The sequence below is a fragment of the Anomaloglossus baeobatrachus genome, chromosome 3, assembly GCF_048569485.1.
Source record: "Anomaloglossus baeobatrachus isolate aAnoBae1 chromosome 3, aAnoBae1.hap1, whole genome shotgun sequence".
In the NCBI taxonomy this organism is placed as follows: domain Eukaryota; kingdom Metazoa; phylum Chordata; class Amphibia; order Anura; family Aromobatidae; genus Anomaloglossus; species Anomaloglossus baeobatrachus.
Genome location: NC_134355.1, coordinates 105,641,110 through 105,664,359, shown reverse-complemented (window position 1 = coordinate 105,664,359; position 23,250 = coordinate 105,641,110).

Below are 23,250 nucleotides of genomic sequence, written 5' to 3'. Positions count from 1 at the left end.
TGCACTACCTCCAACATGACCCTCGTATTGTCAAAATTAGAAGTGATGATGACTACTGGCTTGCCACACTATTAGATCCCCGGTACAAGTCCAAATTTTGTGACATGATTCCAGCCATAGAAAGGGACGCATGTATGCAGGAGTATCAGCAGAAGCTGTTACTCGATCTTAGCTCGGCTTTTCCACCAAACAACCGTGCAGGTGCAGGGAGTGAATCTCCCAGTTGTAACTTGACAAACATGGGACGGTCTCGTCATCTTCAACAGTCTACCCGTACCAGTAGGACCGTATCTGGTGCTGGTAACAGCAATTTTATGGAATCTTTTCATAATTTTTTTAGACCCTCCTTTGCAAGGCCACCAGAGACAACAAGTCTGACACATAGTCAACGGCTGGAGAGGATGATACAGGAGTATCTCCAAATGAACATCGATGCCATGACTTTGCAAATGGAGCCTTGCTCATTTTGGGCTTCAAATCTAGAAAAATGACCAGAGCTCTCCAGTTACGCCTTGGAGATTTTGTCGTGTCCAGCTGCCAGCGTTGTCTCTGAACGTGTCTTCAGTGCTGCTGGGTGTGTGCTGACAGATAAGCGCACGCGTCTGTCCAGTGACAATGTGGACAGACTAACGTTCATCAAAATGAACAAGTCATGGATCCACCAGGAATTTACTACCCCTGTGTCATCCTGGGGAGAGTAAATGCTTGTGGATTTGGAATGTGCTTGATGCAAATCTAGCTGTGAAGTGTACAACTAGGGCACAAGTGCTGCCACTGAATGGGTGGTTGTGTGTGGGGCACAATTTTTGGAAAAAAGGGAGACTCCGCTTGGAGTAACCCTTGCTTGCTGTGTTTTTTAAAAATGATCCAAGATGAACAGAGCTGGGATCAGGAAAGAGTTTGCTACCTACCCCGGTGTCATCCTGGGGACGGTTAAGTATGGCGTATTTTTGAATGTGCTTGATGCAAATCTACCTGTGAAGTGTGAAGTGTACAACTGGGGCACAAGTGCTGCCACTGAAGGGGTGTCTGTGTGGCCCAATTTTTGGAAAAAAGGGAGACTCCGCTTGGAGTCACCTTGTGGTGTTTTACATGATTTTAGAAGGGCATGCCATGCCTATATCTGTGTCTCGTCCTCTTTTTCCTCGTAACGCTGTTTTGTTTTCACATGAGAATTTGTGCTTGTCACTTTCCCATGTGTTTGTGTTGTGTTGTGAGTTGTTTGTCACCTTTTGGACACCTTTGAGGGTGTTTTCTACGTGTTTTTATGTGTTTGTGATTGCCTGCCATTGTTTCCTATGCAGTTCGAGTTCGGTTCGTCGAACGTTCGTTGAACCGAACTCGAACGGGAGCTGAACGTTCGGCGAACCGACCTCAAGCTGATCCACGACCGGTTCGCTCATCTCTAGTGTTAACCAATTCACTTCTCTATCCTCACTATGTCAACTCTACAATTTTTTTATTTATAATTTTATGCTTTAAAAATAATACATATGAGTATTTTTTGCCAACTGCCAGGTAAAGAACAGCTATAACCTAACAATTTATATATATATAGTCTAATATATAAAGCTGAGTGTATGTGTATGTGTGTGTGTTTATGTCCGCTAAAGGAATCCGCACCGTCGCATTTACAATCACAAAATTTTGCATAGACACCCCATTTGACTCAGGGAATGTCATAGACTATGTTTTGATGGGAAAATTTAACACCGTACTTTACAGTTGCTCTCTAAAAAACCTGCCTCCATTAAAGTGAATGGAGCTGCAAACTATTAGGTTATTAATAGGAGCTGTAATTGGTTGCTATAGGAACAAAATAAATTGTTAGTATAAGAAGCTTATGTGTGAGGTAATAAGATGTCAGTAGGGAGACGGATAGAGACAGAAATAGAAAGAGAGAGAGAGACAGAAAGAGACAGAGAGAGACATAGACACAGACAGAGCAAAAGGCGGAAAGGGAAAGAGAGACAGACAGAGACAGACAGGGAAAGAGACAGAGAGAAAAAGAGACAGACAGACAGGGAAAGAGACAAACAGAGACAGACAGACAGGGAAAGAGACAGGGAAAGAGATAGAGACAGGGAAAGAGACAAAGACTAGGAAAAAGACAGGCAAAGAGACAGCGACAAGGAAAGAGACAGAGTCAGACAGGGAAAGAGACAGAAGGGGAAAGAGACAGATGAGGAAAGAGACAGATGGGGAAAGAGACAGACCTGGAAAGAGACAAATGGGGAAAGAGACAGACTGGGAAAGATACAGACTGGGAAAGATACAGACGGGGAAAGAGACAGATGGGGAAAGAGACACGCAGGGAAATAGATTGATAGACAGACAGAGATAGAGAGAGACAGACAGAGAGAGAGAGAGAAAGACAGACACAGAGATAGAGAGACAGACAGAGATAGAGAGACAGACAGACAGATAGATAGAGACAGACACAGAGATAGAGAGAGACAAGCACAGATAGAGAGACAGAGAGACTGATACAGAGACAGACAGAGATAGACACAGACAGACAGAGATAGAGACAGACAGACATGGATAGAGACAGAGACACACATGGATAGAGACAGATACACAGACAGGCAGAGACAGACAGGTAAAGAGACAGACAGAGAAACAGACACATAGAGACAGACAGGTAAATAGACAGACTGAGAGACAGACACACAGAGACAGACAGACAGACAGAGACAGAAAGAGACAAACAGGCAGAGATTGACAGAGAGACAGTTACTATCCCAGGCAACGCCCGGGTACTACAGCTAGTATTTTATCATATTTAGCATATGAGCAAAATATATATGTACTGTGTGCAGAATTATTAGGCAAATGAGTATTTTGATCACATGATAATTTAAATACATGATTTCCTACTCCAAGCTGTACAGGCTTGAGAGCCAACTACCAATTAAGTAAATTAGGTGATGTGCATCTCTGTAATGAAGAGAGGTGTGGTGTAATGACATCAACACCCTATATAAGGTGTGCTTAATTATTATGAAACTAATGTTCTGTTACTCGGCAACGGGTTTCATAGTGCTTAATTATTAGGCAACTTCCTTTCCAGAAGAGAGATTTGACGGGCTCTGAAAAGTCCAAAATTGTGAAATGTCTTGCAGAGGGATGCAGCAATCTTGAAATTGCCAAAATTTTGACGTGTGATCACCGAACAATCAAGCATTTCATGGCAAATAAACAACAGGGTCGCAAGAAGCATGTTGGGCAAAAAAGGCGCAACATAACTGCCCATGAATTGAGGAAAATCAAGCGTGAAGCTGCCAAGATGCCATTTGCCACCCATTTGGCCATATTTCAGAGCTGCAACGTTACTGGAGTATCATAAAGCACAAGGTTTGCCATACTCAGGAACATGGCCAAGGTAAGGAAGGCTGAAAAACGACCACTTTGAACAAGAAACATAAGATAAAACATTAAGATTGGGCCAAGAAATATCTTAAGACTGATTTTTCAAAGGTTTGATGGACTGATGAAATGAGAGTGACTCTTGATGGGCCAGATGGATGGGCCAGAGGCTGGATCAGTAAATGACAAAGAGCTCCACTCTGACTCTGACGCCAGCAAGGTGGAGGTGGGGTACTGGTATGAGCCGGTATCTTCAAAGATGAACTTGTGGGACCTTTTCGGGTTGAGGATGGAGTGAAGCTCAACTCCCAGACCTACTGCCAGTTTCTGGAAGACAACTTCTTCAAACAGTGGTACAGGAAGAAGTCGGTATCGCTCAAGAAAAACATGATTTTCATGCAGAACAATGCTCTATCACATGCATCCAACTACTCCACAGCGTGGCTGGCCAGTATAGGTCTAAAAGAAGAAAAAATAATTACATGGCCCCCTTGTTCACCTGATCTGAACCCTATAGAGAACCTGTGGTCCCTCATAAAATGTGAGATCTACAGGGATGGAAAACAGTACACCTCTCGGAACAGTGTCTGGGAGGCTGTGGTGGCTGCTGCACGCAATGTTGATCGTAAACAGATCAAGCAAGTGACAGAATCTATGGATGATAGGCTGTTGAGTGTCATCATAAAGAAAGGTGGCTATATTGGTCACTAATTTTTTGCGGTTTTGTTTTTGCATGTCAGAAATGCTTATTTCTAAATTTTGTGCAGTTATATTGGTTTACCTGGTGAAAATAAACAAGTGAGATGGGAATATATTTGGTTTGTATTAAGTTGCCTAATAATTATTCACAGTAATAGTCACCTGCACAGACATCCTCCTAAGATAGCCAAATCTAAAAAAAAACCACTCCAACTTCCAAAAATATTAAGCTTTGATATTTATGAGTCTTTTGGGTTGATTGAAAACATTGTTGTTGATCAATAATAAAAACAATCCTCTAAAATACAACTTGCCTAATAATTCTGCACACAGTATATATATATATATATATATATATATATATATATATATAAAAAAAATAGGAAAACTAATAGCAATATGGTGATGTAGGAACTGATGCCCAAGTCATAGTGACACAATATCACTTTGGAGACACTTGATCAACAAACAGAAAAAAAAGCTTTCTCTTTCCTCTTACTCAAAAGCTGTGGCTAAGAAGAGCATATGGTTCAGAGGGTCATTAAAAAGCATCAAAGAAGGCAAGCTCATAATGGTAATAAGACGGCTGCTAGGAAATAAAATGGGCATTGATCTGCACTATTGAGTGTGACATTTTAACCGAAGCTAAGAACCAAGAGCATATCTCGCCCTCTTATTCATCTGCCTGCCTGCTTTAGTAAATTGTCTTTTTTTTTCCAACCACTGGCCCCAGAGGTCACTTCATATTAGCTGCCTTGTTAATACTAAAACAATCAATACTTAATCAACAAGTAATGGGATTTTGCAGTCATCCTGTATGATCTTTCAATAAAGTCCTGTATCTATCTCAGGCCATTCAGAGCCTGACTAAAGATGCACGATTGCAGCAGAGAAAGGATTTGATGGTCTGATGCTTTTAGTCTCATCTGCATCTGATTAAGACACTATGCAGTCACTGTCCTTCACCCCTTTGTTCTCCTCTGCCTGTATAATGTCGCCTCTTATAGAAATTCGTCATCACTGTTCAAAATGCCATTATGAATTGCAAACTGAATTCATGTTGACAATTTAGTAACGCTGACTGTAATAGAAGAATATTTAGATACAAATTGGAACTGATTTTTTAGGCTTGAATCAAATATTGTTAGTAGTACTATACGTATTGTATATACTGGAAGAAAAGGATTGTTGTGGGGTTTTTTAGTGTTTAGTAGGGAACAAAATTTTTTTGTTTTTTCTGTTATGTTTTTATGTTTTTAACAATTCTAATTTTATATATATATATATATATATATATATATATATATATATATTCACACAGTACAGACCAAAAGTTTGGACACACCTTCTCATCTCTAGAACAACTGTTAAGAGGAGACTTTGTGCATCAGGCCTCCATGGTAAAATAGCTGCTAGGAAACCACTACTAAGGACAGGCAACAAGCAGAAGAGACTTGTTTGGGCTAAAGAACACAAAAAATGGACATTAGACCAGTGGAAATCTGTGCTTTGGTCTGATGAGTCCACATTTGAGATCTTTGCATGCAACCACCGTGTCTTTGTAGAAAAGGTGAACAGATGGACTCTATATGGCTGGTTCCCACCGTGAAGCATGGAGGAGAAGGTGTGATGGTGTTAGGGTGCTTTGCTGGTGACACTGTTGGGGATTTATTCAAAATTGAAGGCATACAGAACCAGCATGCTTACCAGAGCATCTTGCAGCGGCGTGCTATTCCATCCGGTTTGCGTTTAGTTGGACCATCATTTATTTTTCAACAGGACAATGACCCCAAACACACCTCCAGGCTGTGTGAGGGCTATTTAATTAAGAAGGAGAGTGATGGGGTGCTACACCAGATGACCTGGTCTCCACAGTCACCAGACCTGAACCCAATTGAGATGGTTTGGGGTGAGATGGACCGCAGAGTGAAGGCAAAAGGGCCAACAAGTGCTAAGCATCTCTGGGAACTCCTTCAAGACAGTTGGGAAACTATTTCCGGTGACTACCTCTTGAAGCTCATCAAGAGAATGCCAAGAGTGTGCAAAGTAGTAATGAAAGCAAAAGGGGGCTACTTTGAAGAAACTAGAATAGAAGACGTATTTTCAGTTGTTTCACACATTTTTAAGTATTTGATTCCACATGTTTTAATTCATAGTTTTGATGCCTTCAATGTGAATCTACAATTTTCAGAGTCCTGAAAATAAAGAAAACTCTTTGAATGAGAAGGTGTACCCAAACTTTTGGTCTGTACCGTATATATGTATATATATATATATATATATATATATGTATATAGTCATATGAAAAAGTTTGGGCACCCCTATTAATGTTAACCTTTTTTCTTGATAACAATTTGGGTTTTTGCAAAAGCTATTTCAGTTTCATATATCTAATAACTGATGGACTGAGTAATATTTCTGGATTGAAATGAGGTTTATTGTACTAACAGAAAATGTGCAATCCGCATTTTATCAAAATTTGACCGGTGCAAAAGTATGGGCACCCTTATCAATTTCTTGTTTTGAACACTCCTAACTACTTTTTACTGACTTACTGAAGTACTAAATTGGTTTTGTAACCTCATTGAGCATTGAACCTCAAAGGCAGGTGTATCCAATCATGAGAAAAGGTATTTAAGGTGGCCACTTGCAAGTTGTTCTCCTATTTGAATCTCCTATGAAGAGTGGCATCATGGGCTCCTCAAAACAACTCTCAAATGATCTGAAAACAAAGATTATTCAACATAGTTGTTCAGGGGAAGGATACAAAAAGTTGTCTCATAGATTTAAACTGTCAGTTTCCACTGTTAGGAACATAGTAAGGAAATGGAAGAACACAGGTACAGATCTTGTTAAGCCCAGAAGTGGCAGGCCAAGAAAAATATCAGAAAGGCAGAGAAGAACAATTGTGAGAACAGTCAAGGACAATCCACAGACCACCTCCAAAGACCTGCAGCTTCATCTTGCTGCAGATGGTGTCACTGTGCATTGGTCAACAATACAGCGCACTTTGCACAAGGAGAAGCTGTATGGGATAGTGATGCAAAAGAAGCCGTTTCTGCAAGCACGCCACAAACAGAGTCACCTGAGGTATGCAAAAGCACATTTAGACAAGCCAGTTACATTTTGGAAGAAGGTCCTGTGGACTGATGAAACAAAGATTGAGTTGTTTGGTCATACAAAAAGGCATTATGCATGGAGGCAAAAAAACACGGCATTCCAAGAAAAGCACTTGCTACCCACAGTAAAATTTGGTGGAGGTTCCATCATGCTTTGGGGCTGTGTGGCCAATGCCGGCACCAGGAATCTTGTTAAAGTTGAGGGTCGCATGGATTCAACTCAGAATCAGCAGATTCTTGACAATAATGTGCAAGAATCAATGATGAAGTTGAAGTTACGCAGGGGATGGATATTTCAGCAAGACAATGATCCAAAACACCGCTCCAAATCTACTCAGGCATTCATGTAGAGGAACAATTACAATGTTCTGGAATGGTCATCTCAGTCCCCAAACCTGAATATTATTGAAAATCTGTGGGATGATTTGAAGCGTTCTGTCCATGCTCGGCGACCATCAAACTTAACTGAACTGGAATTGTTTTGTAAACAGGAATGGTCAAATATACCTTCATCCAGGATCCAGGAACTCATTAAAAGCTACAGGAAGCGACTAGAGGCTGTTATTTTTGCAAAAGGAGGATCTACAAAATATTAATGTCCCTTTTATGTTGAGGTGCCCATACTTTTGCACTGGTCAAATTTAGTTTAAATGCGGATTGCACATTTTCTGTTAGTACAATAAACCTCATTTCAATCCAGAAATATTACTCAGTCCATCAGTTATTAGATATATGAAACTGAAATAGCTGTTGCAAAAACCCAAATTGTTATAAAGAAAAAAGGTTAACATTAATAGGGGTGCCCAAACTTTTTCATATGACTGTATATATACATATATATATATATATATATATATATATATATATATATATACATATATATATATGTTAGGTCTGGGTGATGGTGGATCCTCTGGGCCGTGCACCAGACTCCCCCAGTGAGGCAACCTGGAGCTAACCCCTATACAGGGACTGTCCCGTCACCCCACCAGATGGCCTAGGTACACGGTAGCCGGAGTACTAGCGGAACTGGGGTAGTGTCCCTCAGGGAATGGGTAGAACGGAGTCTTTAGAGCCACAGAGTTCTTGGAGACAATTAAGGGAGTCCGGTACGGGTGCTGGTTAGGAAGCTCAGACGGGATCCGGGTTAGCTGGATGTGACGGGGAGGCAGCCGGGTGAAGCCGGGGATCACAGACAGGCACAGGCAGACGTAACGGTGGTGGGATTCCCCGCTGACGACACCGGAGGACCTCTTGGCAAACCCGGATTCAGGAGCCGGTTACGGAGGCAGAGCAGACTCTACGAAAGAGACAGAGTTAGCACAGGCAAGGCACATGGGGACCTGGACTCCTAGCTTGCAGAACTTGACGAACAGGCGACGCCCTCCAGGCAGGGAGCTCCTAATATACCTGACCCTGACTGATGCAATATCCTGTTAGGGAGTGCAGGGCCTTTAAGAGGAAGTCAGTGACCGCGCGCGCGCCCTAATGCACATGCGTGACGCCCGGGTGCCGGAGGCCAGAGCAGGGAGCGGTGCCGAGGAGGACGTGTGGCTGGAGGCAGGAGAACCGGGGACAGGAGCGGTGAGTGAGAAACGACGTCGGGACCCGGGGAGCGTGACTATATATATATATATATATATATATATATTTCATGGTATATTTAAGATTATTTTGAATACATTTTATAGGAGTATACACAGACCTTCATGCTCTGATAGTGCCCAGGATGGGCAAGTGCCCAGGATAGTGCCCAGGATGGGCAAGTGCCTACAAGATCACAGCACAGATTGTGATTACATGATATTGTAGCCTTGTGAACAATTGTGTAGAATCCTCCCAGGCCTCGTCAGAGCTTGAATTCTCGTAAGCAAGAGAGACCAAGAGATTTCAGAGCAAGCAATGGAGATCAGAAGATGCAATGGGGACCAGTTGGTTAACGGTAAAGAGTGGAGGGGCTGGAGAGCTAAGTGGTTGGGTGAGTATAAGGATTTTTTCCATTTTTTATATATTACACTTATTATGATCTGCAGTCTGGAAGGAACCCAGAGCATAATGAGAGTCAGTAGACTTATGAAAAATAACTTATCTGTGAACCAAATTTCCCTGAAAAATCCACACGTACAGACAAAAATAAACTTTGCCTGCTCTGTTCATTTCTAATTACTAGAGTTGGGCATATTTATTTGAGTAGAATTTAATTCTAATCGAATTTTAGAAAAATCTTTATTCTGCAGATTTTTTTTGTAATTTGCTAAGTGCGAATATAGAAAAATAATGACTGGCTAACTATCATTTGCTGAACCAACAAGGTCAGAAAACTTTAAAAAAACAAAACAAAAAAAACCTGATAATTGCTTCACCACTCACCTTGGGGTCACCTGAACTGTTTTCTCACTCTTGTACTGTCATCGTTACTTCTATTTACAGCAACCACATGCACAAACCCGGGTCTCATCTCGCTGGGCTGGGACTTTTGGTCATGTCTAGAAGCGGAAGTGTCTGTACATTTGTGTTGTAAGGCTATAGCAACATCAGAACATGTGCAGTGACCTTTAAATCACACTCTTGGCAGAGACTTTTGATGCTACTAGGCCTGAAAACTGGTCACGCTAGAAGTCCCGGCATAGTGCAAAGATACCCAGGATTTTAGCACGTCAGCCATAAGAAAAGGTGCAAAGGATCATTTGAGGAGACAAACAGATCTAGTAAGGACTTAAGATAATATGGGGTAGGGTATAGGGAGATTAGGTTGCAGATTTATGGATGACATAGGTTATGGATTGTTAGAAACTTAGCTGTATTAGCTAGGGAAATGGAAGCCAGTGAATGAATTGAAAAGGTCTAGAGAAGTAGCAAGGTGAAAGGTAGATTCATGAGAGTTCAAGGGAATTTGTCAGAAGGATCAATCCTCCTAAGCCATCTATATGGGCATGTAGGTCATAAAGAGTTGAAAAGCATGAAACCTGGAAATCGATGTCATATACTCAAAAATTCATATTTTTCTCATTATGGAAATTACCTGTTAAGATCTATGGGCCAGAAAAAGATATCCCCAAGAATCTGCCTCCAGTACTTATTTAAATGAAAGGAGAAGTTACAAGACATGTAGAGCAGACTGTCAGTCTTTATATTTCACATAAGTAACACCCGGTTTCACTTAAAATAACTGTGATGGTAGATTTTCAGGGAGTTCTTAACTGTATCCTTAGTTCTTGACGGGAGTGATCAACAAGGGTGCATGGTAGCAGGCAAAATGTGGAGGAAGGTGCAGGAGAACAAGAAGAAATGGAGGACGAACTGTCCATGGACATGGAAGACTCAGCAGATGAGGGAGACCTTGGTCAAATTTCACTTGAAAGAGGTTGGGGGGAGATGTCAGAGGAAGAAAGCACGGTTAGCACCTCTATGCCACAAACACAGCGTGTACTTGGTCCGCATGGCTGTGCAAGACACATGAGCGCCTTCTTGCTGCACTACCTACAACATGACCCTCGGATTGTCAAAATTAGAAGTGATGATGACTACTGGCTTGCCACACTATTAGATCCCCGGTACAAGACCAAATTTTGTGACATATTTCCAGCCATAGAAAGGGATGCACGTATGCAGGAGTATCAGCAAAAGCTGTTACTCGATCTTAGCTCGGCTTTTCCACCAAACCCCCGTGGTGCGTGGAGTGAATCTCCCAGTTGTAACTTGACAAACATAAGGACTGTCTCGTCATCAACAGTCTACCTGTACCAGCAGCACCGTATCTGGTGCTGGTAACAGCAATTTTATTGAATCGTTTCATAATTTTTTTAGACCATCCTTTGTAAGGCCACAAGAGATAAGAAGTCTGACACATAGTCAATGGCTGGAAAGGATGATACAGGAGTATCTCCAAATGAACATAGATGCCATGACTTTGCAACTGGAGCCTTGCTCATTTTGGGCATCAAATCTTGAAAAATGGCCTGAGCTCTCCACTTACACCTTGGAGATTTTGTCGTGTCCAGCTGCCAGCATTGTCTCTGAACGTGTCTTCAGTGCTACTGGGTGTGTGCTGACAGATAAGCGCACGCGTCTGTCCAGTGACAATATGGACAGACTAACTTAGTTCATTAAGATGAACAAATCATGGATCCGCAAGGACTTTACTACCCCTGTGTCATGCTGTGGAGAGTAAAGGCTTATGAATTTGGAATGTGCTTGATTCAAATGTACCTGTCAAGTTTACAACTAAGGCACAAGTGCTGCCACTGAAGGGGTGTCTGTGTGGCTCAATTTTTGGAAAAAAAGGCAGACTCCGCTTGGAGTAACCCTTGCTTGCAGTGTTTCTAAAAATGATCCAAGATCAACAGATCTGGGATCAGCAAAGACTTTGCTACCTACCCTGGTGCCATCCTAAGGACAGTTAAGGATGGCGTATTTTTGAATGTGCTTGATGCAAATCTAGCTGTGAAGTGTACAACTGGGGCACAAGTGCTGCCACTGAAGGGGTGTCTGTGTGGCCCAATTTTTGGAAAAAAAGGGAGACTCTGCTTGGAGTAACCCTTGCTTGCAGTGTTTCTAAAAATGATCCAAGATGAACAGATCTGGGATCAGCAAAGACTTTGCTACCTACCCTGGTGTAATCCTGGGGACAGTTAAGTTTGGCGTATTTTTGAATGTGCTTGATGCAAATCTACCTGTGAAGTGTACAACTGGTGCACAAGTGCTGCCACTGAAGGGGTGTCTGTGTGGCCCAATTTTTGGAAAAAAGGGAGACTCCGCTTGGAGTCCCCTTGCGGTGTTTTGCATGAGTTTAGAAGGGCATGCCATACCTATATCTGTTTCTCGTCCTCTTTTTCCTCGTCAAGCTGTTTTGTTTTCGCATGAGAATTTGTTCTTGTCACTTTCCTATGTGCTTGTGTTGTCTTGTGAGTTGTTTGTCACCTTTTGGACACCTTTGAGTGTGTTTTCTAGGTGTTTTTATGTGTTTGTCATTGCCTCCCATTGTTTCCTATGGAGTTTGAGTGGTTCGCCGAACCGAACTTGAATGCGGCCTCCGTACGGCGAACTGAACTCGAGCCGAACTGCGACCGGTTCACTCATCTCTAGTAATGAGTAGTTGAATGCTTGGATGGGTGAGTCGAGTACCTGAGAATAATGGAAGTCAATGGGGGACTTAAACACTTTTCTGGAAAATCTTCCGGAAATTGATTTTCCCTCGAGTCACACCCATCCAAACATCCAACTGCTTGTTACGAATACCAAGCCCCTGAGCACAGTAATGCTCGCTCATCAGCTCATTACTAGTCAGCACATGAGCCCATGAAAGAAAAATCGCATACTTGCAGTAACGTTACCACCTACTCTTTACAGCAGTACCAGAAAATCCTGACAGTATGTGCGTCACACACTGTCAGGATTCTGCAGTCACATAAACTGTAGATGTTTATCAGATGACCGAACAACCCCTTTAATTAAAAAAATCCATTAATTCTGAATTTCACTTTTTAAAATGGAATAAATGTTATTATTAAATGATTTTGGAATCTTTTGGCTCCTAGGAATACAAAGAATATAGGTTTCAGATGGTAATGTGACTATATCCCGCAGTAATCCCTGCACATGTCTGTTGATCTGACAGCATGATACAATGGGCTCCAGCGGGGACCACGCTGGGATCACAGGGTACCAATGGGTTACCATGGCAGTACGAGGTCAGATAATGACACCTGTTGCTGCCATGATGTGTTTCCTGTAAATGCAGGCAGAGCACTGGCACCTACACTGACACAGCATTTCTGCTCATCTGAGTGATGCTGAAGCATTGATCTGATCAGCGAAAGCAATTGGGTTGTGAAATCATAAACTCCCGTGGTGAATAGTAAGATTGAGTAAAAAAAAAGTTTTAAAAAAAATTAAAAATCAAAAAGCCTAAAAGTTCAACTCACCCTCCTTTTGCTCAATTGTCACTTAAGGGCACTTTACACGCAGCGATATCGCTATCGATATCGCTAGCAAGCGTACCCGCCCCATCGGTTGTGCGTCACAGGCAAATCGCTGCCCGTGGTGCACAACATCGCTTACTACCGTCACACATACTTACCTGCCTAGCGACATTGCTGTGGCTGGCGAACCACCTCCTTTCTAAGGGGGCGGTTCGTGCGGCGCCACAGCGGCGTCACTAAGCGGCCGCCCATTAGAATCGGAGGGGCGGAGATAAGCAGGACGAACATCCCGCCCACTTCCTTCCTTCCTCATTGCGGGCGGCTGCTGGTAAGGTGATGTTCCTCGTTCCTGCGGTGTCACACGTAGCAATGTGTGCTGCCGCAGGAATGACGAACAACCTGCGTCCTGGAACAGCAACGATAATCGGGAAAGGAACGACGCGTCAACGATCAACGATTAAGTAAGTAATTTTGATCGCTAACATTCGTTCCTGCGTTTCACACGCAACTATGTTGCTAACGAGGCCGGATGTGCGTCACGAATTCCGTGACCCCAACGACATCTTGTTAGCGATGTTGTTGCCTGTAAAGGGGACTTTAAACAATAGGAATAAAAAGATACACATATTTGCCATCACCGCATTCAGAAATGTCTGATCTAACAAAACATAAAATCAATGAATCTGATTGGCTAAGAAAAAGCAAGAAAAAAATTCCAATTGCCAAAATTACAGATTTTTGGTTGCTGCAGCATTGCATTAAAATGTAATACAAGGCGATCAAAACATCGTATCTGCGCAAAAATGATATCATTAAAAATGCTAGGTTAGGGGTATGTGTGCTTGCTGCGTTCTGCTTTGACAACAAAACTACACTCTCTGGCAGACGTTTGATAAATGTAAATACTGCGTTTGACAAAAAAAGTGGTAAAAACGTATGCGTTTTGACCAAGTTTTCCCTGCGTTTTTGATGCATTTTGGACCATGCATTTTCAGTTTGAGAAGTCAATGGGTGGAAAATGTTGACAAAACACAATAAAGAAGTGACATGCTGCTTTATTTGTCAAAGATTATCAGAGTTACAGAGTTATCCCCTCCCACTGTTAGAATTAGCATACATTTTATACAAACAATTCACTTTTTCCCTTCCAGGACCTGTGTGCGTTCATACCCAAGTAAACAGAAGGGGCAGAGCCTCAGCCAACAGAAAAATGTTGCTTCGTGGTATCAGCTTTGTTGACTGAAGCCCAGCCCCTACTGGTCACATGGGTATGACCTCACACAGGTCCTGCAAGTGAAAAGTGAATGGTTTGTATAATACTTATGCTAATTCCAACAGGGGAGGGGATAAGTATAAATACCCCCAAGATATTATCTGATCGTCAGCGGCTGTCACTCAAGAAGCTGCCGAGTTTATAAACTTTACTTTCTTGGGTTTCAAAACTTAAACATCCTAGCTGACCACTAAAGGTATGTAGAGAATCATATTATTAACCGATAAATAGAGTCTGCAGACTAGTTTTGATATAGTGAGTGCTGCTATATTTATGTCTAGTTAGCAATTAAGGGTGCTTTACATGCTGCGATCTCACCCACGTCTGTTGGGCGTCATGGGCAAATCGCTGCCCGTGGCGTACAACATCGCTTACACCCGTCACACAGACTTACCTTCCCTGTGACGTCGCTGTGGCCGGCGAACCGCCTCCTTTCTAACGGGGCGGTTCGTGCGGCATCACAGTGACGTCACACGGCAAACGTTCAATAGAAGCGGAGGGGCGGAGATGAGCGGAACGAACAGCCCGCCCACCTCCTTCTTTCCTCATTGCGGGCGACTGCAGGTACGAGGTTGTTCCTCGTTCCTGCGGTGTCACACATAGCGATTCATGCTGATGCAAGAACGACAAACAACCTCGTTACTGACCAGACAACGATTTTTGGTAAATGAACAACGTATCACAGACCAACAATTTTTGCCTCTTTTGCGATCCTTTAAGGTCGCACATATGTGTTACATGCTGCGATGTCGCTAACGATGCTGGATGTGCGTCACAAACACCGTGACCCCGACGATATATCGTTAACGATGTCGCAGCATGTAAATGGCCCTTAATACTTCCTTTTTGGCTTACTATGTAGAGAATCAGCCTGACAGTGCCAGTATAGCACTAACTTTAGGTTATGTACGAAAATTCTGGTGATTGGTTCTTTTTAAAGGGGATAACTGTACCTTGAATATGTTTTGGTAAACAGTTCAAATGCCAAAACTTGTACCATTGTCCAGATATATGTGTACTTAATAGTACATACATACCTATGCTTAACTGGACATAAATAATGTCATTAAACAGTCAAAGGAAAAATGTAGTGCATATAATAATAATATACATTTTATATATATATATATATATATATATATATATATATATATATATATATATATATATATATACAGTGCCTACAAGTAGTATTCAACCCCCTGCAGATTTAGCAGGTTTACACATTCGGAATTAACTTGGCATTGTGACATTTGGACTGTAGATCAGCCTGGAAGTATGAAATGCACTGCAGCAAAAAAGAATGTTATTTCTTTTTTTTGTTTTTAAATTGTGAAAAGTTTATTCAGAGGGTCATTTATTATTCAACCCCTCAAACCACCAGAATTCTGTTTGGTTCCCCTAAAGTATTAAGAAGTATTTCAGGCACAAAGAACAATGAGCTTCACATGTTTGGATTAATGTTTGGATTAATTATCTCTTTTTCCAGCCTTTTCTGACTAATTAAGACCCTCCCCAAACTTGTGAACAGCACTCATACATGGTCAACATGGGAAAGACAAAGGAGCATTCCAAGGCCATCAGAGACAAGATCGTGGAGGGTCACAAGGCTGGCAAGGGGTACAAAACCCTTTCCAAGGAGTTGGGCCTACCTGTCTCCACTGTTGGGAGCATCATCCGGAAGTGGAAGGCTTATGGAACTACTGTTAGCCTTCCACGTCCTGGACAGCCTTTGAAAATTTCCTCCCGTGCCGAGGCCAGGCTTGTCCGAAGAGTCAAGGCTAACCCAAGGACAACAAGGAAGGAGCTCCGGGAAGATCTCATGGCAGTGGGGACATTGGTTTCAGTCAATACCATAAGTAACGTACTCCACCGCAATGGTCTCCGTTCCAGACGAGCCCGTAAGGTACCTTTACTTTCAAAGCGTCATGTCAAGGCTCGTCTACAGTTTGCTCATGATCACTTGGAGGACTCTGAGACAGACTGGTTCAAGGTTCTCTGGTCTGATGAGACCAAGAACGGGATCTTTAGTGCCAACCACACACGTGACGTTTGGAGACTGGATGGCACTACATACGACCCCAAGAATACCATCCCTACAGTTAAGCATGGTGGTGGCAGCATCATGCTGTGGGGCTGTTTCTCAGCCAAGGGGCCTGGCCATCTGGTCCGCATCCATGGGAAGATGGATAGCACGGCCTACCTGGAGATTTTGGCCAAGAACCTCCGCTCCTCCATCAAGGATCTTAAGATGGGTCATCATTTCATCTTCCAACAAGACAACGACCTAAAGCACACAGCCAAGAAAACCAAGGCCTGGTTCAAGAGGGAAAAAATCAAGGAGTTGCAGTGGCCTAGTCAGTCTCCTGACCTTAACCGAATTGAAAACTTGTGGAAGGAGCTCAAGATTAAAGTCCACATGAGACACCCAAAGAACCTAGATAACTTGGAGAAGATCTGCATGGAGGAGTGGGCCAAGATAACTCCAGAGACCTGTGCCGGCCTGATCAGGTCTTATAAAAGACGATTATTAGCTGTAATTGCAAACAAGGGTTATTCCACAAAATATTAAACCTAGGGGTTGAATAATAATTGACCCACACTTTTATGTTGAAAATTTATTAAAATTTAACTGAGCAACATAACTTGTTGGTTTGTAAGATTTATGCATCTGTTAATAAATCCTGCTCTTGTTTGAAGTTTGCAGGCTCTAACTTATTTGCATCTTATCAAACCTGCTAAATCTGCAGGAGGTTGAATACTACTTGTAGCCACTGTATATATATATATATATATATATATATATATATATATATATATATATATTTTTATTTTTTTTTTTAAATTTATTTTTTTTTAAGCAACAAAGAGTAAATATTTTGTATGCTCATCATTATTTTTATCCATGCACTAAATTACCTCTTTTGGGCAGGAGCCTATGTAATTTTTAAAAATGTTTTATTTATATTTACACTACTGTACAGCAGAATGACTTCAACCAATCATAGATGCGGACACAGGACGGGGGCATGTATAGTAGTCTGAAACTAATCACAGACACTGGGAGAGAGGGTAGGGGAAACAGTGAATATTGCTGATGTAAAATACACTGAGTGATGTCCCTATTCATCGCTGTGGCTCATTCTATGCCTGAAGCCCAAAGTGTGTGGTCATGTTCTGTGCCCGCGCGCTGTGACTCCAGTAATGTAGCAGAGCTGGAATTCCCATGGGATCTGATGTGGATTACATCGCAACTGGGTATTTTTTGTGTTAATAAAGTGGAGAAAGGAGGGTATTTTTGTATTTTATTTAAAAAAAGGATTTTTTTCTATGTTTTCTGTTTTATTTCTTTCCACTTACAGATTATTAATGGTGGGGTTTCATAGATGCCTCCTATTACTAATCTAGGGCTTAGTGGCAGGTATGAGCTGTCATTAACCCATTGTTACCCCGATTGCCACTGTGCCAGGGCAATTGGGATGAGATGGGTAAAGTTCCGGGACTATCGAAACTAATGAATACAACAATCCCAGGCAGGTACAGACTGCTATTTTTTATCCCCAGGCTAAGAATACCATCACCCAGGTGTTGGTTGTATCATGGCTGAGTGTCTTAATTGGGGGGACCACAGGATGATTTTAAAATTATTTATTTAAATAATTTAATAAAAATTTACATGCAGTACTTCTGCAGTACTTATTTTGATACACAGCCAAGATAAGGTGATGGCTGGGGACTGCAGCCTGCAGCCATATCCTTTATCTGTGCTTTTTTATACACTATAGGGATGCACTTAGCATCTGTGATTGAAAGCAGTCAGACATGCTGTCACACAGGGTGGGTGCGCATCTGACTGCAACCAATCAGAGACACCAGGACTGCCGGTGGGCAGGGGAAGCAGTGCATATGTGTGAATGATAATGAGCTGCCCCGGAATTAGCATCACAGCCATGCGGTAGAATGGTAAATATAACTTGCTTGCTCTAATCCCTCTATCCCTTCTACCACCATTTTAAAGTGTCAGATTTAGGTTCCTATAGGCTTTTATGAAGACCGGCATTCTGGCAAATATCTGGAATCAATTCCCGGCCGGAATGTTTTTTTTCCTTTTTTTTTCTTAAACCTAGTAGCACCCACCCATCCAAGGTATCTGTTGGTCACTATCAATGACCCATTACATTTTTATTTTTAAGGGACTGTGTGCAGGCTTGCATTTTTCATGGTGAGATGATGATTTTATTGATGTTAATTTGGGTACTTGCAACGTTGTATTCAATATTTAGTGTTTCTTTGCCGAAGCCAGGAATGGGACCTACAGAGAAAAGGTATAATTGAAAGATTGACACCAGTTCTGTGTTTTTCAGACACTCACGGTTTTGACACACAAATACAGTCATATGAAAAAGTTTGGGCACCCCTATTAATGTTAACCTTTTTTCTTTATAACAAATTGGGTTTTTGCAACAGCTATTTCAGTTTCATATATAACTGATGGACTCAGTAATATTTCTGGATTGAAATGAGGTTTATTGTACTAACAGAAAATGTGGAATCCGCATTTAAACAAAATTTGACCGGTGCAAAAGTATGGGCACCCTTATCAATTTCTTGATTTGAACACTCCTAACTACTTTTTACTGACTTACTAAAGCACTAAATTGGTTTTGCAACCTCATTGAGCTTTGAACTTCATAGGCAGGTGTATCCAATCATGAGAAAAGGTAATTAAGGTGGCCACTTGTAAGTTGTTCTCCTATTTGAATCTCCTATGAAAAGTGGCACCATGGGCTCCTCAAAACAACTCTCAAATGATCTGAAAACAAAGATTATTCAACGTAGTTGTTCAGGGGAAGGATACAAAAAGTTGTCTCAGAGATTTAAATTGTCAGTTTCCACTGTGAGGAACATAGTAAGGAAATGGAAGAACACAGGTACAGATCTTGTTAAGCCCAGAAGTGGCAGGCTAAGAAAAATATCAGAAAGGCAGAGAAGAAGAATGGTGAGAACAGTCAAGGACAATCCACAGACCACCTCCAAAGACCTGCAGCTTCATCTTGCTGCAGATGATGTCAATGTGCATTGGTCAACAATACAGCGCACGTTCCACAAGGAGAAGCTAAATGGGAGAGTGATGCGAAAGAAGCCGTTTCTGCGGTATGCAAAAGCACATTTGGACAAGCCAGTTAAATTTTGGAAGAAGGTCCTGTGGACTGATGAAACAAAGATTGAGTTGTTTGGTCATACAAAAAGGCGTTATGCATGGAGACAAAAAAACATGGCATTCCAAGAAAAGCACTTGCTACCCACAGTAAAATTTGGTGGAGGTTCCATCATGCTTTGGGGCTGTGTGGCCAATGCCGGCACCAGGAATCTTGTTAAAGTTGAGGGTCGCATGGATTCAACTCAGTATCAGCAGATTCTTGACAATAATGTGCAAGAATCAGTGACGAAGTTGAAGTTACACAGGGGATGGATATTTCAGCAAGACAATGATCCAAAACACCACTACAAATCTACTCAGGTATTCATGCAGAGGAACAATTACAATGTTCTGGAATGGCCATCCCAGTCCCCAGACCTAAATATCATTGAACATCTGTGGGATGATTGAAGCGTGCTGTCCATGCTCTGCGACCATCAAACTTAACTGAACTGGAATTGTTTTGTAAACAGGAATGGTCAAATATACCTTCATCCAGGATCCAGGAACTCATTAAAAGCTACAGGAAGGGACTAGAGGCTGTTATTTTTGCAAAAGGAGGATCTACAAAATATTAATGTCACTTTTATGTTGAGGTGCCCATACTTTTGCACCGGTCAAATTTTGTTTAAATGCAGATTGCACATTTTCTGTTAGTACAATAAACCTCATTTCAATCCAGAAATATTACTCAGTCCATCAGTTGTTAGATATATGAAACTGAAATAGCTGTTGCAAAAAAACAAATTGTTATAAAGAAAAAAGATTAACATTAATAGGAGTGCCCAAACTTTTTCATATGACTGTATTGATGAGCTGACAGACAACCTGGAATCATGAAAGATAAGTCATGTCTAACCAACATATTGGGGTTCTATGAGGAGGAAAGTGCAAACCAGGATATTGGTAATGCAGTTCATGTGATTTATCTGGACTTTGCAAAGGCATTTGATACTGTACCACATCACATCCTATCCTTATAATGAAGTACCAGTAGCAAGGACTACGTGAAATTATACACAGATGGGTAAAAGACAGGAAACAAATAGTCGTAATTGGTACATTCTGTAATTGGGTTATATAAGCAGTGGGGAACACAAGGATCTGGATCTAGAACCGGTCCTTTTTAATCTTTTTATTAATGACCAGTGTATGGGATTGAGAGTAAAGCTTCAATCTTTGCTAACGACACCAAACTATGTAGGATATTAAAATCCAACCTTCATAGTGCAATATTACAATACAATCTGGATAAGATGTCAGAATGGGCAAACACTTGGCAAGGGAGATTTAATGTTGATAAATGTAGAGTAATGCACCTAGGTCGGAGTAATCCTATTTCTGCATATACATTAAATGTAAGTAAACTCGGGACTACAGAACAGGAGAAGGACTTGGATATTCTAGTTACAAAAAAGCTGCGCAGCAGCACTCAATGTCAAGCAATAGCTGCTAAAGCAAACCAGATTTTAAGGTATATAAAAAGAGAGATTAGATCCCGTGATCCCAATGTATTATTACACCTCTATAAATCACTTGTAAGGCCACATCTGGAATATGGGATCCAGTTTTGGGCTCACATTTTAAAAAGGATAGGGCAACAAAGGAGCTTTCAAGGAGTGATTCTACAAAAAGCATTTCAAGGTCCAGGCCTGAACCCAGTAGAAAATCTTTGCAGGGAGCTAAAATTCAATGTTGTGCAGTGACAGCCCCGAAATCTGAAAGATCTAGAAAATATTTATCTGGAGGAGTGGGCCAAAGTACTTGCTGCAGTGTGTGCAAACTTGGTCAAGAACTCCAGAACACATCAAACCTCGGTGATTGCAAACAGAGGTTTCTTTATCAAATATTACGTTCTGTTTTTCCATTGTATCAAATACTTATTTCTTGCAATAAAGGGAAAATTAATTATATCAAATGTTTGATCTATCAAAAGATATACCATAATAAAATAATCCAATCAATACACTGTATAACGGAAAAAAAAATAAAACTGCCAAGATTAGAGTTTTGTGGTCGCCGCAAAATACCAATATACAGTATATACCTAGATACATACATACATATACACTACTCACAAAAAGTTACGAATATTTTTGCTTTTGAATGAAATATATGGAAAATGTACACAGTTCACGCTACAGTGATATTTTATGATGAAAGAAGGGCATTTAAGTAGAAGAATGCTATGGTGGTTTCCTCATCTTAATCATTTTTGTTTTAAAACAAAAGCCAACAAGAATGGTGGGTAGACCAAGGCAAAAAATGTCAATGTCTAAAAAAGTTATCATGTGGCCTTGAGCATCAATTACAGATGACAATGACATCTCCTGCTGTTTACAAGTAGAGTGATTGTCTGCAGAGGCATGGCATCCCACTCTTCTTGAAGGTCACCCTCAGATTATTGAGGTTGGGGGAACAGAGTTATGAGCCTCTACATGGCAACTCAGCTGGTCCTATAGGTTTTCCATTGAATTCAGGTCTGGAGAAAGTGCAGGCCACCCCATATGAGGTACTCTAGTCTCCAGCAGCTATTCACTAATGATGCGACCTCAAAGAGCTGGAGCATTGTCATCCATACAGATGACATTATGCCATTGTTGTTCATTCAGAGACACAATGTTTGGATTAATGATGTTATTCAATTAATTAGGTCTTATTACGGTACCATTGACAAAGTGTAGGGCAGTTCTGTATTGACTAGATACGCCTGCCAACACTGTAACACCACCACTACCAAAAGCTCGTCTAGTTACATCTGTGGTTGTTGCATAGCGCTCTCCTTGATGTCTCCAACATCATTTGGTGGCCATCATTTTTGCTGAGCGTGAATTGAACTTCATTAGTGAACAACACTGAGGCCCACTGGTCTCTTGTCCAGCAAGAGAATGTTGCCTGTGCATGGAGATGTGGTCAGGTAGCCTTACAGGTCATCTAATACCCAGACTATGCTGATGTAAATGGCTTTGAATGGTCTGATGTGACACTTGGGGGCCTTTCACCTCACTTAAATATGCCTGGAGTTGTGTGGCATTCATCATCCAATTCTCAAAGGCATTATTCACAATGAATCGGTCATCAGTGTGTGATAGAGCCTAAGGACGTCCACTTCTATGCATTTCTGTGACTCTTCCAGTCTTTCTGTATCTCTGTTACAACCTGCTGAATACACTGCAACACTATAAGCTCAGTGACCACTTCTATCTGATAACATTCTGCTTGGAACTGTGCAATGGCGACGTACTGGTGATCATTTGTTAGATGTCATCTTGATCTCATGATTAGAGATGAGCGAATTTGTTAAAAAAAAAGTTCACCAATCCAAGATTTGAGCCTTGCCCATTCAGATTCGGAAGCCCAAACACTTTTCTCAAAAATCGGCAATGTTCAACTTTATTTGAGAATTTTTCACGGTTTCACTAATCCTTTTCTTCTGTTATTATGACTTTGGCTAAAATTGTGGTGCAGTACGATGAGCAGCGGGGAGGTGTTTGCAAGGGGATTACTTAACAGTTTCCCTGCATGTGTGACTGTCACACTGCTTCCAGGCCGCAGTCAGAATGCTGGTGGATCGACATCTCTGATTGGTTGACCTTGAAGTGTAAAAATAAATGGTATAGGGTCCCCCAGATATTGATACTCAGTGCAGGTAAAGGGGATGGATACAGG